The sequence below is a fragment of the Mastigoproctus giganteus genome, chromosome 2 (genome assembly GCF_048544385.1).
Source record: "Mastigoproctus giganteus isolate SK-2022 chromosome 2, ASM4854438v1, whole genome shotgun sequence".
Classification (NCBI taxonomy): Eukaryota; Metazoa; Arthropoda; class Arachnida; order Uropygi; family Thelyphonidae; genus Mastigoproctus; species Mastigoproctus giganteus.
Genome location: NC_143576.1, coordinates 225336280 through 225355898, shown reverse-complemented (window position 1 = coordinate 225355898; position 19619 = coordinate 225336280). Strand labels below are relative to the sequence as shown.

At 37.6% G+C, this 19619-nt stretch overlaps 1 protein-coding gene across 3 annotated transcripts in view; it reads right to left on the bottom strand.

The window, feature by feature from the left end:
- The window catches only part of LOC150090182 (ATP-binding cassette sub-family F member 2), a 142322-nt gene extending 127365 nt beyond the window's left edge, over window positions 1-14957 (bottom strand). The window contains exon 1 of one of the 3 annotated variants that reach the window (XM_090389768.1): window positions 14831-14957. The gene's annotated coding sequence lies outside the window, so the exon portion shown is untranslated. Of the gene's footprint in view, window positions 1-4637; window positions 4758-14830 lie in introns of those variants that run through there. The other 2 variants (XM_090389770.1, XM_090389769.1) reach the window with 2 other exon arrangements.
- Window positions 14958-19619: the final 4662 nt, after the last annotated feature.

Below are 19619 nucleotides of genomic sequence, written 5' to 3'. Positions count from 1 at the left end.
CCTGATATGCCAAAATTACAAAAACAACATAATATCCTCAGAAGAATGAAGAAAAATAATTATATACCATAACAATTAAAAACCTTATCTGGGGACAGCGGTGAAGTGACCGGAGTGGCATATAAGAAAACATAAAAGGAAGAAAAAATGCATGCTATTGTACTGTAAAAACTAATATGTATTTTGTACGCCGTGTAGGCTTTATAAGGGCTACTAAGGGAATCAAAACCAAAGTGTACATATTTAAAAAAATTGGTCTAAACCACACAAAGAATCAAAGTCGGGTGATGAATTGAAGGTAACTTAAAACAAACGTGAAGCATTTAATAAGTCATGTTAATCACAGGGTGTTGTAGGCTCAGTAGAGGAAGGTAGTACGTGATATAAACTATTCTCTATTCATCTGTTTTGTATGTTTTTTTTTCTCTTCATAAATTTCGAGATAAACTGATAAGCAATCTTGAACTGTTCTTTCTATTTTCAAGAAACGTTCAGAATTTTCATCCATCCCATTAAACATAGGGATGGATGAAAATAGAGAAACCTTCCTGAATTTTGCTTCTGCCATTTCCTGGAACTGCTTCTTGGGTTGTTCCGATTCCTCAATAGATTCAGCTCTCCCTCGCTCTTCAACTCTTTGAACATTCAACTGGGCTAGGTCTGTTGTTAAATCTTCACCTTGTTCATCCACAAGCTCATCTACATCTTTGTCCTTCAGGACCAGCTGCAACTCCTGGGCTAAGTTTACAATTTCTTTGGTAACAGAAGACAACAGCTTACCTTTGCTGAAGCCTTCATTGTTAAGCTTGAAATGTTTTAGAAGATTTTTCCAAACTCTGCTCATACAAGTTGTTGTCACATCATTCCAAGCTCTTGAAATGTTGCATATTCCATCAAGGATGTTAAACATCTTCCCAAATTTCTGCAGATACATCTACCCTTGCTCTGTTCCATTTACAGTCTAAGAAAATGTTGTCCATATGTAATAAGCTTTGAATGTCTGGATAATTCCTTGATCCATTGGTTGAATCAAAACCATTCTTTTTGGATGGAAACATACCACCTTGACGTGTCATGCAAATCATCTAGATATTTAGGATGATTGAGAGTATTGTCAAGGAGCATTAATATCTTAAAAGGCACTGATATCGGTAAGCAATATTTTTCAACTTCAGGGACAAACACATTTAGAAACCATTCTTCAAACATGGTTATTGTCACCCAGGCCTTCGAGTTAGCCCTGAGGTGTACAGGAAGCGATTTCTTGTCAATGCCCCTTAAAGCCTGCGGGTTTTCTGAGTAATAAACCACTAAAGGTTTAAGTTTATAACCTGCTATTTACCCCTACTAAGAGCGTTACCCTATCTTTGGCAGCTTTATACCCGGACGTTGACTTTTCTTCGATAGAAATACAAGTCCTACTAGGCATTTTTTTTCCAAGAAAGGCTAGTCTCATCCACATTAAATATTTGTTGTGGAAAATAACCACCACTGCTTATTACTCATCCAATTTGTCCTTGAATTTTTTGGCAGCTTCACCATCTGCACTTGTTGCTGCACCACTTATGGCAACGTTATGATATCCACTTCTCTCACAGACCCTATCAAACCAACTATGACTTACAACAAAAGTGGTTTCAGTATCATCGCTCTTCTTAAGATCCTCAAAAATGGCACGAGCCTTTGCTTTGATGAGGTGGAGGCGTAAGGGGATGTGTTTTTGGATCTGGTCTTCCATCCACACAATAAGTAACTTTTCCAACTCGCTTATTAGTCCCATTCTAGCCTTGATTATTATAGCTGGCTTCACTGGTGCCGATCCCTTTACCACTTCATGTATTCTGTCTTTGCCTTTATTATTGTGTTCACTATTGACACTGACAAATCTAAATTCCATGCAATAATTGTTAATTTTTGACCATTTTCATACATCCTTATTATTTTAATTTTCTGATCCAAATCGATTGCTTTACTCTTCTTGGTAGATTTACTAGTACTGCTGTCACTTATTCTCTTAGGAGGCACCATGATAACGGTCAAAATGAAATTTTCTGTAAAGAACTTCACAGGGTTAAGTTACAAGAGATGCTGTCACACCTTATGACAAGCAAATGAAGCACACACTACACGATGATAGTTTGATGCGAAGTCATTGAAAATGGTAGGACAACATGAGTTTCAACGTCACCACAATAACCCAACATGCATACCAAATGCAAACAAACGCTCCCACTTCGCTCCTAAACAAAACTGAACTGACTCTACAATCCAGAAAGAAGGGAAGGAAAGGATGTAGAGATGAAGGGCTAGAGTGTAATTCTCCAAAGAAATAGCCGATGGGACACAGTCCAAGTGGCTTGAACGTTGTGGGATGTAGTTCACCTGTCTCAAACACGTTGTTGAATATTTCTTCAGAATTTTTAAAGCAGAAAATGAAATGTTAACTGTAGTTATTTATCTAATTTCTAGTTATGCCATAGGTTATTATCCGACATAGTTTGTATGGGAATGAAAATAAAAACTTATACTTATTGTTCCTTCATTCGACTTCACTCTTAAAAATTATACAGAAAGTATCTTTACGATTTTATCGAAAAAATTTACACAAGTCCGAAGTTACGTAAGTCAGGGACTAACTGTATTTACTTATTCCATGATGACTACCAGCAGTTCTTGAAGTCCCCAGCAACTTGCTTTCCAGGCTGCTGCTCATACCAATAGAAGTAGTGCAAAAATCACTTTCACCTCTGCCTGCAGCTACTGTTAATCTATTAGTCTGTGAATCACGCAACATGAGGCTCACGGGGTAGAAATTTTCTCAACATGGTCTGTGCTTGTTAACAGGAGAGATTACTTCTACAGGGATGAGATACAGTTAAATAGAAAGATACGACATCCCATTTCTTTATAATGCATCAAGCAGTTTCTGAACTGTCGTTGTATGTCGACAACCTCTGGTTACCCAAAAAGCTTCCACAAACCCATTTAGAAGCCTGCTACACTCTGTTCTAATACACTGGGCCAGTTTTCAAAATCTTTCGTCCTGCTTTAGCTTTCTAATCTGAGAATCCACAGATTCCCTCTCTCTCTTTTGCAGCGCTGATCCTTGGAAATTTCTCATTTATTCTCAAATTCATCTTCCCCATTGTTTCACAAAAAAAATCTTCATTAGGTCAAGTTTAATATGATAAAGGAGAAGGAAAACCTTCATTGTTCCACTAATGGAACATACTGCACACTACTCATTCATGGGCTTCTTTGAGGCCAATCACATCTGACGTAATGGGTTGTTGTAGAACGGCTTCCCCACACACACATTTGGAAACAAAAGTATTCTGCAAACCCTCCCCCTGCATGCTCATTAACATAATGACTTTGAAATCACTGCAGATATTTCATTAACAAGAGCTATTATTGAGTTACTACTGTTATTGAGTAGTATCTCCATGTTATAATGTCTCTTAAGATCAACAATGTGGGTAATGAGGACAGATGACTTTTTAAGTTTCTGTTACACAAGAGAATAACTTTCAAACTTGTCTGTGGAGTCAATGAAGGAATGCTATTCAAGTGTAATGTGTACTTATGACAATTCTCTAAAAACTCCTTTTTCATATCATGGTAGTAGCAGAGCAATCCATTTACCAAAAATTTTGTTGTCAAAACTTGGTTTCTTTTTCAATTCCGAGACATGTTCTTTTTAACCAAGTGTTTCTGCTTTAGTCTTGAGGTAAGATGTACGGCTTTATCTTTGAAGAGGACTACATCTCTAAATATGGTAATTCAACTCATCTTGGGTGTGAACAGCTCCAGTTCTGATGTCTCACCATCAGGTGAGGGCTGAGGTTCAGCTGAACTCTACCAATCACATCTTTAGCTAATTCTATTTTACATCTTCTGAAGAATCTAGTCCATTCTGTTGAGATACCAGAATAATGCATACTGTCATTAACAGGGAGTGGTCTCATTACTGAATCCAGGGTCAGCTAAAGAACCTTGTGCTTATTCTTCACTGAGAATCTAGTTAATTAACATTACAAAAGTAACAATCACCACAGTGGTCATCATGGGTATGGCAAACAGCATCAACTTTTTTCTTTTGTTCAACCAATCAAGTAGTCCATTCAAACAAGCAGTACAAATAATGTGCATTGCCCAAACCTTATTTTGGTCACCTAGAGGCCAGCCAGAGTATAGCTGCTAAATTTTCCAAATGTCCATAATGACTGTACACTGGCATGATTTAGTTTGGAAAGAGCCCCACCCACACCCACACACACACAGCAGAATTTGTTGCAGTGATTTTTACACTTTTGATGCATGCTGATGTGTTTTTGATCAATTCATCAGATCTTATCTGAAACAATATGCCATTCATGTATTTTAATTCTGACGAAGGCTACCATATAGCCGAAAGCTCATATATTTCTGCTTTATCTGTACGCTCTGTGTTTAAGCTACAATAAATTCCTCAATGAATCCAGAGCGCGTAGGCCTGTTTCGTTAATATATAATCAAATAACTAAATTATGAAATAACAAATATAATATATATATATATATATATATATATAGATATATTCAAACAATTACACAAAAATGAATGTATAAACAATAATAATAAATAATTATATTCACGGAGGCTGGCTAAATACGTATGCCAGTGATATAATCACTCTCATCATGTTCATGTAATGTCTCATCACAAAAACTACACATGCTAGAGGAAAACCAAAAACAGATTTGGAATTGGCATCAAAAGATCCTTCTAGTCCACCTTTTTCCAAAAGAAAAAAGTTTTTTTTTTGGCTGATGCTGTATAACAAAGATATAGATATATTCAGACAATTACTGAAATATAAATGTATGAACAATAATAATAAATAAATAATTATATTCATGGAGATTGGTTATTGTAACACTGACTGTTGGTTATTATAACAGTGTTCACACTAAGTTTTGCAAAAATGTTCAGGTAAAGAAGCGTAGTAGTCGTGTGTTTACTTTTCACAAGTGCCATATGTAAAGTGGTGTTGTTTGATTATCCTGTTTATCTGGAATATACAAAATGGTAGTCGTGGCACGATTAAGGGCTGTATCTAGCCACTAACGAAGCTGTGAATAAAATTGGTTTCTGAATCTAAATGTATAGTGTTTCTTATTTTAATAGTTTAATACTAGTTACTAGAATATCTTTGAATATCTTTAAAAGAAAACAATATTTAGTGCTAAAAGTATATCAATGCAGGAATATTTTTATTGTCAACAGTTAATTTTGGTTGTTTTTCGTGTGCTCCCACTAATACGATTATTGTTTCAGATTGCTAAGTTCAGGAAGTATTGTATCTTAGTGTTGATTATGAAGAGTTGCTTAGTGTACAGGAACTCTCCACTTACGTAAGAGTTGCGTTCCGCGGAACACTATGTAAGTCAGAATTCCCCCATTCTTGTGCAGCACTTGCAACTGTGCTCGCTGAATTGATTGAATCAAAAAAGAAATGTTCAACGAACATGTAAATAGAATTATTTATTGTATTTATTCAATTTTTTATCTCGTGCAGGAAAAATTACAAAAGCATGCAATTTAAAAAAAATTCAAAATTATAAAATTACAAAAAAAAGAGAGGAGACAGGCATAACATCAGTAAGTTTTACCTCTCGAGCATCGTTGCCAGAATCGATGTCTTCAGCAGCTGATAAGTACGCCACTGCGGAGGTTGAGGGCTGTAGAGATTTAGAAGCAGTCGGCTGCTCAACCTTACGAAAGAACATATTATTAATGGATGACTGGACAGTGGCTTTTTTCTTTTCATCAGATTTCTTTGTAGGAAGCAAGCATATCATTCACTCCTCTTTTAACTTTTAAGAATCATTTGCTGTCAGGATCCATAATGTGATGCAATTTCATAATGTGATCAGTGATGCAATTTCATGAAATGCCATTGACATCTCTCTGGTGATGAAGCGTCTTGGCTCCTCATTTGGTTCATCTTGAGCTTCGTCAGCATTTTCTTCTTTCACTATCGCTGCCTGCAAGTCAATAAGTTCTTCGGTAGATAATTCCTTCTCTTCTTCCTCTATTAACTTCTCCACATCTTTGGCATCAACCTCCAACTGAATTAGCTCTGCAACCTTTACAATCTTATCTGTAACCTTTTCATATGATTCGTCGTTTTCAAATCCTTCGAAGCCGCTTATGTGCCATGGACATATTTTCTTTTATGTGCCATTTAAATAACTTTTAGTCATTTCCTCCCAGGCCTTATTAATGTTTAAGATGACATGGTAAATATTGTAAGATTTCCAAAAGTCTCATCACATAAAATTTTTCTTATCGTCTACTGCAGACAATGACCGAGCAAATGTTGTGCGTAAATAATATGCTTTTAAATTCTAAATAACACCGATCCATAGGTTGGATGAGTGGTCAAGTTTGGCAGTAGAAATGTGACTCTCATTTTCAAACTGAAATAATCTAGATGCGTAGAATGTTCGGGAGCATTATCTAATAGAAGCAAAATCTTGAAAGGAACATAGTTGTCTTTACAATATTTTTCAACCTCGAGAATGAAGCAGCATTTAAACCAATCCTTAAAGAGAGATACTGTTATCCATGCTCTCTGGTTTGATCGGAAATGCTCAGGTAGGGTGGCTTTATTAATGCCCTTAATAATATGGATGGAAAATCAGATTCAGACGTGAGTGCCCCTGAATCTAATGACCATTCAAGCAAAAGCAACAAGTATTTATAAAGATATAGTAGTAGTAGTAGTAGTAGTAGTGGCACATGATGCAAGAAAGCAAGTGTAGGAGCTTATGCAGCATCAGCCAAAAAAAAAAAAAAAAAAAAAAAAAATCACACCATTCCCTCCAAATGCCTGTCCAGTTCCTCCTTAAATTTATTTAACCTATCAACTTCTACAACGACAGATGGAAGTTTGTTCCAGCAATTAACCACCCGCTGGCTAAAGGCAAATTTCCGCACATCTATTCTACATCTGTCCTTTCTTAATTTGAACTTATGTCCCCGTAGTTGGTAATATGAACAAGTGGAAGGATCCCATCAGAATTCAGCGTGCTCAACCCATTCAAGGCCTTATAGACCTCAATCAGATCACCGCGCAGGTGCCTAGTCTCCAGCCACTGCAATTTGCAGAACTTAAGCCTCTCTTGGTAAGAGAATCCCTTCATTCCCCTCACCAATCGTGTTGCTCTTCTCTGTACACGCTCAAGCAAATCCACATCCTTCCTAAAATGAGGCCTCCAGACCTGTACGCAGTACTCAAGGCGTGGCCTGACCATTGCCTTATACAGAGGGACAATCACCTCCTTTTCCCTGCTAGCAAAATTCCTATATATCATTGACAAAACCCCATGACCCGCCCTAGCAGCCTGTCTGCACTGCTCAGAAAACTTCATATCTGACTGCACAATTACTCCCAGGTCTTTTTCATTTTCTACCACCTTAAGTGTAGTACCACACAGCTGGTACGTTTCTCTGGGGTTACTTCTACCCATATGCAGTACTTTGCATTTGTCAAGGTTGAATTTCAGTTGCCACTTCTTAGCCCATCTGCCCAAATTATCTAGATCCTGTTGCAGTAGCACACTGCCATTACTGTCATTAACAACCCTGCCAACCTTTGTGTAATCTGCAAACTTCGACATTAAGCCTGATATACCTTCATCAATATCATTGATAAATACACAAAACAACAGTGGACCCAACACCGAACCCTGTGGGACTCCACTAATAACATTAGTCCACGAAGAGCAGCACCCATTGATTACCACCCTCTGTCTTCTCCCACTTAACCATCCTTTTATCCATTGTAGCAACTTACCCTTAATACCATTCTGCTCCAATTTGTACAGTAGTCTTCCATGCGCAACAGTGTCAAAAGCTTTCCTGAAATCCAAGTATATGATATCAAAATTATTTTTTGCATCCAGTTCCTTTGTGACCACATCATAATAACCAATCAAATTTGTCAGACAAGACTTTCCCTTAACAAACCCATGCTGTGTTTGAATTATTGCTGCAGTCTTGTCTAGATGATCCTGCAATGCATCTTTAACCAGCGACTCCATTATTTTACCCGGAACAGAAGTTAAACTAACTGGTCTGTAATTACTCGTGTCACCCTTCGATCCACCTTTGTGAATTGGGGACACATTTGCACATCTCCAGTCCGTGGGAACCTCCCCTGAGTCCAAGGATGCTCTCATAATTATGGCTAAGGGTTTGCTTAGTTGCTTTGCCGCCTCCTTTAAAATAACTGGATAGATCCCATCCACCCCAGGTGCCTTTCTTATGTTTAACTTCAACAATTTCTCCTCCACTTTGCTCTCAGTTATTACAAAATCATTAAGCACACTACTACAATTTGATAACCTTCTTCCATTTTCAAATTGTAATAATTCCTCACGTGTGAATGTAGATGCAAAATACTCATTCAGTTTGTTTGCTATCTGAGCAGGATCATCAACAGTCGAACCATCGATGTCAAGTGGACCAATCATATTCATCCCCTTCCTTTTAGAGTTTATATAAGTAAAGAAATCCTTGCTGTTTTTCTTAGCATCTTTTGCCAAAGATTTCTCGTAATCCGCCTTTGCCTGCCGAACGTCCTTTGTGACCTGATTACAGACTAGCTTATATCTGCCACAGGCTTCTGCGTCACCTGATAATTTATATGCATCCCATGCATTTTTCTTCTCTGTCACGAGTCTCATTAGTTCATTTGATAACCATTTAGGCCTAAACCTTGAACAATATTTCTTCATCGGTATGAAAAGTCTAGTAGCTTCCACGATTAATTCCTTGAATGCTTCCCACTTAGAATTTACTGTTTGTAACATCGTCAGTCGATCCCACTGTACAGAATTTAAAAACTGTCTGAGACCACTGTACTCCCCTTTACGGAAGCAAAAACCCTTTCCTTTACCCCTGACGGTAGTTACCTCTTTGAGTAAATCCCACTTCAGCACACTGTGATCACTGCCACCTAGTGGTTCCTTTATCTGCAAATTCTTAATACACGAATGATCACTGCTGATAACCAGATCAAGAGTGTTACTTTCTCTGGTTGCCTCTCGAACATGCTGCTGCAGAAAACAATCATCCAATAACTCCACAAAAGTCTGACTAGTGTGTGAGTGACCAACCCACAAGTTCCAGTCAATATCTGGGAAGTTAAAATCCCCCATTATAAGACATTCTGATTTACTGGCCCACTCTATTTCTCTGTACAATTGTTCATTGTACTCATTCAAGTCATTAGGCCTATAACACACTCCTACTCTATATAACAAGGTTAAGTACGCCGAACCCCAACTCAAGTTCGTGGCAAGCAATGAGTGGTTTAATGGGTTCAAGCATTACGCTGGTTTCCACAACGTTAAAGTATTAGCATTAGCAAAGGCACATGATGCAAGAAAGCAAGCTTATATAGCATCAGCCAAAAAAAAAAAAAAAAAACCCCTTATTTCACCCATCCACTCGCTCCAAATGTTTGTCAAGTTCTGCCTTGAATCTATTTAAGCTATCAACTTCTACAACGACAGATGGAAGTTTGCTCCAACAATCAACCACCCACTGGCTAAAGGCAAGCTTCCACACATTGATCCTACAACCGTCTTTCCTCAATTTGAATTTATGCCCTCTCAGGTGATTATTCTGAGCAAGAGGAAGAATCCCATCAGCATTGAGCATGCTCAAACCATTCAAAACTTTAGACACCTCAATCAGATCACCTCACAGGTGCCTAGTCTCCAGACACTGTAATTTGCAAAACTTAAGCCTTACTTCATAAGAGCAACCCTTTGTTCCATTCACTAATCTTGTTGCCCTTCTCTGTACTCGTTCCAACAGCTCTACATCCTTCTTAAAATGAGGCCTCCAGACCTGTATACAGTACTCAAGGTGTGGTCTGACCACTGCCTTATACAAGGGGATAATCAGCTCCTTATTCCTGCTAGAAAAATTTCTGTATATCATTGACAAGACACCATGAGCTACTCTTGCAGACCGTCTGCACTGTTCAGAAAACTTCATATCTGCTGCACAATTATCCCCAGGTCCTTTTTGTTCTCTACCACTGTCAGTGTAGTACCACAGAGTTGATACGTCACTCTGAGACGTATCAACATTCAAGTATGCATTGAAGTCGCCAGTGCAGATTTCTGCAGCTGCAGAGAAATTTTGTGATGTGTTGGAAAAAATTATTGATGAAGGCGGCTATTCAGGTAGCAAATTTTTAATGTTGACGAGACTGCCCTCTATTGGGAAAAAATGCCGGATCGAACATACATTGCCAAAGAGGAAAATACAATGCCAGGTTTTAAGGCTTCAAAAGATAGGGCCACCCTCTTGCCTGGGGCTAATGCAGAGGGAGATTACAGATTAAAACCACTGCCTGTGTACCATTCTGGAAATCCTCATGCATTTAACAGATGTTCCATTTGCGATACAGCACCCGAACGCTGTTTTGTGATCACTGTTGATTTTAAGTGCATTGATCCTTTGACATGTTCTTTTATATGAGCACTGTCCTTTTAAAATAGTATTCACTGTTGAAGCAGCGAGACCTAATTCCCTTCCAATAGATGAAAACTTTGTCCTGCTTCATACTTCTTAATCATTTTCATCTTCATTTCTAAGTCAATTTTGTTTTGTTTCCTGGCGCCACCACCACCACTTGCACTTTTCGTTGGTCCCTTTCCCTTCTCCCATTGTAATACGAAAATAGGAATGAAGAGAAGTTTCTGAAAATTTGTTTTTTATGTGATTGAAGATTTCAGTGAAGGGGAACACATTTCACCATAATAGCGTAAAAACTCACACAATTGCAGTTATCGGTATTATCGCAAATGCAATAGGATCGAGTTTACTACCCGTTTATAATTAGATGCACTAACAGAAAAGCCCAATAAACTGGAAAGTGCAAACTGTTTTTATTTTTTTTGGTAGTGACCGTTAGAAACATGCTTTAGAAAAATATCACAAAGGCATTCAAAACTGATTCTTATAACGGGAACATATGATAACAATGAAAGGGCAGTGCAATTTCCATTATAAATATGACCTTTTAGAGAGATCAATAGCTTAGTAATATACTGTTTGTTATTTGATTTTTAGGAGTATTAGCAACTAAGGCCATATTGCTGCAGGGATATGCAGTGGTCATTCCCTGACCTTTCCGCATCCTCCATATTTGGTGGTCATGGGTTTGAACCCCGGTCTAATCAAGAAGCGTGTGCTATGCACTGCTGCTCCTGCCCACCTGGCTACGGAGACACCTCTTAGTAATATAGCAAAATTTTCAACTTCCAGGGACTTGGAATGAATTACAAAAAAAAAAAAAAAAAAAAAAAACCAATGTGTTATGGGGTTCACATTATGATATTTTCATGATACCTCCATTCCTATAGGATGGAAAATACGTTTCCCCGATTTTTTTAAGTTTGGACCGGCCGGCAAAAGCTTACATAAAGTCGAATTTCCGTAAGTCAGGAAGTTCCTGTATGTACAAATTTTGGTGTGATTACAGAACAAATTTCTTGAGAAATTTTAAGTTAAAGTGTAATGCAAAGAACATTGGCAGAACCAATATGGCTGTCATATGGTAACGGTCAACATTACCGGTGAAAGATTTGAAGGGGGAATCGTATGTCATGACTTTTGTCTCCGTATTTGTATTAAGTAAAGGAACTTATAGGAACTTCAGGTAATTAATCAAGTGATTAACAAAATCTCTGCCAGTCGATTTTAACAGTTAATAAGTAGTAGTTAAATTGAATGTTTTTGAACAGGTAGATGACTGTGGATTGTGGCTTTGGATTAGATAACTTAGTTGGAGTAGTAGTTTCTGTATTATATTAATAGTTAATTGAATGTTGGATTCAATGAAGAGTTGGAAGTGAATTTAGGAGCAGATTACATTTTTAAATATTGTCAGTTATTGACTGAAAATTGAGGAAAAGGAAGGAAGAAAAGAAAAAAAAAATTTTTTTTTTTTTTTTTTTTTTTTATAAAGTAAGCAAATTAGATTGCATTTTATTGCTTGATTGGTTCAATTTGATTTTCAATTGTGTGATTTGGTTTTGTTTTAAGAATTATTTATTATTATAAAGGAAGCTTACTAGCATACAAAGCACTTGAATCCGGGAAAGATTTTGTCACAGTCAGGCTGCATTTGATAAGAAGCATGAACCCACCACCCCTTCTATCTGCCCTATCCTTCCTAAATACATTGTACATACTATACTGAAACTCATCATCCCCTATCTCCGGGTGGCACCATGTTTCCGTAAGCCCTATTATGTTAGCCTTACTTTCAAGTTCACTCATTTTATTTACGACACTTCTGACATTACTGCATAAACAATTAAGACTTAGCATTTTTGTATAGTTAACTACCCTAACACACTTAACTCCTTGAGGTTATTTAAGCTTGCTTCCTTGGCATTAGCTACCTGCTCATTTGAAACTTTTCTGCCCTCAGAACATCCTGATAATATGATCTGTTGCGGTAACAAACAAGAACACTTGAGGTATGTAAAAGCATTACTTTGACCAATATTATCAGATAAACACATATCTATATTACCCTTGTCCCCCAAACTATCAGTTTCCCTGCACCTTAAAGGTATCCTCAATAATACTGCCAAAAACCCTTGCACCACCTTTGTTTAAATGTATCCCACCTCTACAAAACAGATTTCTTATTCCTACAAGTGCGGGCCAAGCTGATAAAAATTTTCCTCCCAAAAAGCCTTGCAGAGTCCTTCAAGTCTTGAGTTAATCCACATATAATCTTTCCTATCGTGCCTGGGCAGAATTGCACACACACAGACATTATGACCTAACTCACGGCATTTCTTCAGCATGGTCCTATATTTGTCTAAAAAATTGTGAAATAGTGTATGCTTAATATCATTAGTCTCCACATAAATAGTAATATTCTATTTAACCCCCCTTAAAATCTGACAGTCTGTTGGTCACATCATTAATAGTTGCTCTCGGCAGCTGTAAATTTGCACATTACAAGACTAAGCCTGTATGCTGCCACAAAAAGTACACAGTCAATTTTCAGTGCTGCACTTAAGTTGATTTTGATGTTATAATGAAGTTGTGAACTCTTCCGGCCTTGGACATCCAGAGTATAAACAGAAATTTATTTATACTACCTCAGACCCACAGCCAGCCCTTATGATAATCTTAAGATGGAACAACATAATGTTGCATCACATATCTCAGAGAACAGGTATATGCATTATTCTGTATAATGAAAATTAAGGTTTCTAAACTGACATTACTAACAAATAATATAAACTGGGAAAATGTTTGAACAATTTTGTAATTAAACACTCCACCAGATTTTCATGAGTGTTATTTACTTTTATTTTTTATTCCCATTATCAACAAAAACCCCAGGGGCTCACATCTGATTGAGTATGAGCTTGGCACACCCAGGGTCCTGAGTATCGTTCTTCTCCTTCTTGGTGATTCCTTCTACTTCTGACTCTTGCTCTCTCTCTCTCTCTCTCTCTCTCTCTCTGGGTAACTCAGGATTTTTTTTTTGCTGGTGCAGCAAAAGCCTAAGGCTTCCTTGCACCATATAGCTAATAATAATAATTCATGAGGATAACAGTACTTTTCATGTGCCTTACAAAATGAAAGCTGTACTGGTCTGAGAGGTCTTATAATGGGACATCAATGAATAATAACTAGTATCAATGAGTAACAACTAACAATAACAAAAGTATTAATAAACTGCTTACCTATGTTCTCAGTAATTTACACAAATTTTCCGTAAATAAATAAAGAATAGGCACAATTTGTGCCAGGAGGCCCTTGTGCCAATAAAGCTCAAATCATAACAGCAACAGCACTACACAACCTAATTTTATTTTATAAAAAGAAATACTAGCTGATGAATGCTCTTCAATTCACTCAGTGTTTTTTGTTTGTTTTTTTAAGATGCATAGCAATAAGGCACCATTTTCTTTTTCACTATGGTTTCTGGGTTATTCAACAATAATTATATTTCATCAAGGTTTACTATCATTTTATATATTCCATAACAAAAATTATTATTTAAAAATTTGTTTAAAGCTTCAAGTTATATAAGTGAATTCACTTAACTATATACAGTTACCGAACTGCTGACAATTTCAGCTGATGTCTAACATATTCTATAAAAAAAATAATGATAAAGAAACTGCATGAAAAAAAAATCTAAAAAAGCAGTACAGTATTGTCAAGTTACTCGGATATGGTCGGGCGCGTTGATACTTATTAATACTTAAAGGGTTATTTCGGAAAAAACAAATTCATTCTAAAAAAAAATTAAACCAGCAAGAATTACAGTAAGCGGACATAAAAAGTGCAAAAACCTGAATTGCGAAAAATTCCTAACAATAAAATATTATGACAAAAAACTTCTCACACAGTACCACAAAGAGAGTCAAGTTAAAAATTAAGCCAATATATATCCTATGAAGCAAATTGTCTCTCGAACAGAAAATCTCGGTGACAGCTGTGTCATGTCTTAATATTGATTATGAAATATATCATCTATTAATCTTTAATTAAACACGAGATTTAAAAATTATTCCTAGAAAGGTATTACAGGGAAATTATATAAATTAAGCAAACGTACGGTAATTGATGGATTACGTAGCATGCAGGTCATCACAGATCGAAAGTTATGACTATATACCAAACTCATACAAATGATCGAATTTATATATATATATAAATATATGAAATATATATTACAAATTTGAATAGGAGAGATATTTATGACTCTCTACTGCATACTTACAAATTGAAAGTGGGCAGGGAATATATAAAAATTTTAAATAATGTCCAGACAATTACACGCCAATCTTACCGCAAAGCAGAATAATTTACAAATGAATGAAAGTTTATATTAAGCCTATAAGGTTGCGCTTCGAAGCGTTCCTGAAAGGCACCAACTACTAGGCAGCGCTTCGAAGCGTTTCTAGGATCCCCACTACTAGGTTGCGCTGTTTGCATTGCCGCTTAGCAACGAACACTATTGAAGGCTAGTTTTTGGCGGTTTCGATTTGTTGTTGTTATTGTAGAGTTTTAGGAGCATCAGCAACTAAGGCCATAACGCTCTGTGTTTACTGTCTGTAAATTTCGTGTGTTCTGTTTCCTGGACGAAAAACCCGCGTTTCAAGGAGAAGAGACCATACTACCCTCTCCTGAGACCGACTAACTCAGCCACGTTGGGAAAAAGTCTTACAAAATTTTCTCACGTCATCATCATCATCAGCCATTTTCAATCCAATGCAGGATGAAGGCTTCTCCAGCAACTTTCCAGTTCTTTCTGTTTTGAGCACTGGCCATCCATTTAGTACCCTCAAACTCATGAATTTCATCTCTCCATCTCCGCCTTTGTCTTCCAGGTTTTCTTCTAGCTCCTCTTGGATACCATTCTGTTATTTTCTTAGTCCATCTGTCAACACGTCATCAACGGGACTCGAACTCAGGTCATTTCCACCAGGTGTAGGTAGGACGGCAATTCTACCAACTATGCTACCCACGAAGGCATTTCGATTTGTTTCAAAAGTCATGCCACAATTCATTCTGACCAAGATGAATAAAGAGACCATTTGGGGTTTTTAATTGTCTAAGACCAATATAATACCGATGAATAAATTAATTGAATTAATACTCTCTTATTTTATTTAATAACTGTAATTTCTTCGAATATATCTTATATTAAAAGTCATGGTTCCTGTTCAGCGAACCTTAAGTAAAAGATTTTTAATAGCAGATGACCTTTAATAAAAGCAAGCCCTCGTGGGTAGCACAGATGGTAAATCGCCATCCACCCCACACCGGGTGGAAAAGACCTGAGTTTGAGTCCCTTCTCAATGACGTGAGGATTTTTAGGGGGCTTTTGCACAATGTGGATGAGTTAGTCGAGCGAAGCCGAGGATAGTATGCGTTTTCTCTCGGAAACCCTGGCTTTTCATCCAGCAAACAGAAAATCGATGTCAGAACACAAGCAATTTATAGACAATATACACGAAGATTTAGGATCTGAGGTCGAGGATTTCCTGTGCGGACGTGCCTTTCTGCCGCTCTTGGAATAGAGAAGTTTTTTCTGATTTATTTTCTGCTTTATTAGTTTAAATTGACATATTAACTTATTTCTAGAGTAGCGAGTAGCTTTATATTCCTATTTACGGTACTTAAAGTTAAAATAACTTAGATAGAGATTTTCTAGGTATTACTTAGTATCGGAAAGGGTATCAAATCCACGTGTTTACCGTTCATAAACGGCCGCCATTGCTACGTGAAAATTAATCAGTAAAATCTATTAATCTTGTCGAACTTCATTGGCAATTAAATTGTAATTTTAACTATACATATAACCACTTAGGTTACGGAATATAAATAATTAGTAAAAATAAATAATTAATACATAACTTGATACAGAAGTTATATAAAGGGATTTCGTAGATAACACTCGTTACTGAAGCGCGATACAGCATATCCGGAATTCGATAGCATTAGCTTTGTATAGTATAGTGCATAATATAATATTGTCAATTAATCAGTACATCTATTAATCTTGTTAAACTTCATTGTCAATTAAATTGTACTTTTAACTATATATATATAACGACTTAGAGTACAAACGTAGCAAATAATTAATACATACTTGATACGAAGTTATATAAAGGGAACTCGTAGATAACACTCGATACCGAAAAATAAATATAGCGTTATAACTGTGTTAAGATACAAGTTTAAGGTTTTAATTTTGTTCTGAAATTGTAATTTTATTGACATTTAAATCGAAATCATGACTCTGACCAGAGCAGCAAAGCAAAAGGCTCAAGCTAATGGGAGTGCTGTGACTCAGGGGAGAACTGAGGGGGGCGGTTGCCCCCTGAATCACGGCCTTTTAAGATGCACTGTTTGCTTGATGTTTGCGGAGCAATCGGGTACGGGACATGATACTGCCATGGGGGATGTCTTTGTGTGTGCACGATGCAAGGAGTGCAAGGAAATTAGGCGACAACTCGGCGTTGTTATGGGCCTATATGAGACCTTGAAGGACAGGGTGGATGCCCTCGAAGGAAATAAATTGAGGGGCCCATCAAGCTCTCAGCTGCCCACATCAACACCAGAGCTTGGACTTGGTCATCTTGGAACACAGAGGCAGCCCCCAAGGCAGAATGCGCTGGTCCAACAGGAACTAGTAGTTGTTGGTGACTCAATTGTCAGGGAAACGGGGAACATGCTTTGTAAAAAGGATAGGTGGAACAGGACCAGGGTATGTCTGCCAGGGGCAAAGGTTGATGACGTTGTAGAGCAGATATCATCTTTTAAGGGCACAAAAGGTGATATAGTTGTACACGTTGGCACTAATGATATTAAGAGTAGGAGACCAGCGGAATTACTTAACAAGTACAGGTCACTGTTGAAAAAAAGCCGTGAAGTAGGGTTGAATTTGAAAGTGTCTGCAATTCTGCCCAGACACGATAGGAGGGAGTATATGATGAGAGCCTTGTCGATCAATTCGGCCCTGGAAAGATTGTGCAAGGCTGAAGGGGTAGAATTTTTTTTCAGCCTGGACTGTACTTGTTAACAGGAGAGATTGCTTCTACAGGGATGGGATACACTTAAATAGAAAGGGTGCAAGAATATTTGCTGATGCTATCGAGGCAGTGTTAGGTGGGTCGGAAAACTGCTAGCTTGGGGGGAGACAAAGACTAATGGATTAACAGTGGCCACGGGCAGAGGTGAAAGAGATTCTTGCACTGCTTCTATTGGAATGAGCAGAAGCCTGAAAAACAAGATGCAGGATATTTCAGAGACTGCTGGAAGTCATTGCGGTACAAGTAAACACATGGGTTGTGTTAGGGTAGCTAAGAATAGAAACAGGTGCATGTATACTTGCGTGTACACTAATGATAGGAGTTTAGTAAATAAATTTGATGAATTTGAGGTATTACTCAAAACATCAAAGGCAGATATTGTTGGGATATCAGAGACGTGGTGTCACACAGATATAAGGAATGCAGAACTGGAATTTGTGGAGTACAACGTCTACAGAAAGGATAGACAGGATAGGAAGGGAGGAGGGGTTGTGCTATTAGTTAAAAAACACATAAAATCCAAGGAAGTGAAGCCAGTTGACATCGCTGGACAGTGCAGTGTTGAGTCAGTTTGGTGTGACATAAGCATAGGTAAATCAAAATTGAGAGTAGGAGTGTGCTATAGGCCTAATGACTCTGATGAGTCTAATAAGATACTGTACAGGGAAATAGAGTGGGCCAGTAAATCAGAGAGTCTTATAATGGGGGATTTTAATTTCCCAGATATTGACTGGAATTTGTGGGTTGGTCACTCACACACTAGCAAGGCTTTTGTGGATTTATTGGATGATTGTTTTCTACACCAGCATGTTCGGGAGGCAACTAGAGGGAGTAATACTCTTGATCTGATTATCAGTAGTGATTCTTCATGCATTAGGAATCTGCAGATAAATGAACCACTGGGTGGCAGTGATCACAGTGTGCTGAAGTGGGATTTACTCAAGGAGGTAACTACCATCAGAGGTAAAGGGAAGGGTTTTTGCTTTCGTAAAGGAGACTATGCTGGTCTGAGACAGTATTTAAATTCTATACAGTGGGACCAACTGATGATGTTACCAACAGCAAATTCAAAATGGGAAGCATTCAAGGAACTAATCTTGGAAGCTACCAGGCTTTACATACCAACCAAGAAATATTGTTCAAGGTTCAGGCCCAAATGGTTGTCAGATGAACTAATGAGACATATGGCAGAGAAGAAAAATGCATGGGATACATACAAATTAATGGGTGACGTGGAAGCCTATGATAGATATAAGTTGGTCTGTAACCAAGTCACAAAGTAGATTAGGCAGGCAAAGGCAGATTATGAGAAATCCTTGGCAAGGGATGCAAAGAAAAACAGAAAAGAGTTCTTTACCTATTTAAACTCAAGAAGGAAAGGGATGAATCAGATTGGTCCACTGGATGTTGATGGTTCAACAGTTGAGGATCCAACTCAGGTGGCTCACAATCTAAACGAGTATTTTGCATCTACATTCACACATGAGGAGTTATTCAGGAAGGGGAATGTCGTAGGTGAAGTAAACATTGGCAGTGAGCTAGATGATTTTCTAATAACTGAGAGGAAAGTGGAGGAGAAATTGTTGAGGATAAACATAAAAAAGGCACCCGGGGTGGATGGGATCTATCCAGTTATATTAAAGGAGGCAGCAAAGGAAGTAAGCAAAACCCCTAGCCATAATTATGAGAGCTTCTTTGGACTCAGGGGAGGTACCCATGGACTGGAGATGTGCAAATGTAACCCCAATTCACAAAGGAGGATCAAAGGCTGACACAAGTAATTATAGACCTGTTAGTTTAACTTCGGTTCCAGGAAAATTAATGGAGGCACTGGTTAAAGAAGCACTGCAGGATCATCTGGACAAGAATTCAGTTATAGCTCAGACACAGCATGGGTTTGTTAAGGGCACGTCTTGTCTGACCAATTTGATTGGATACTATGATGTAGTCACAAAAGAACTGGATGCAGGG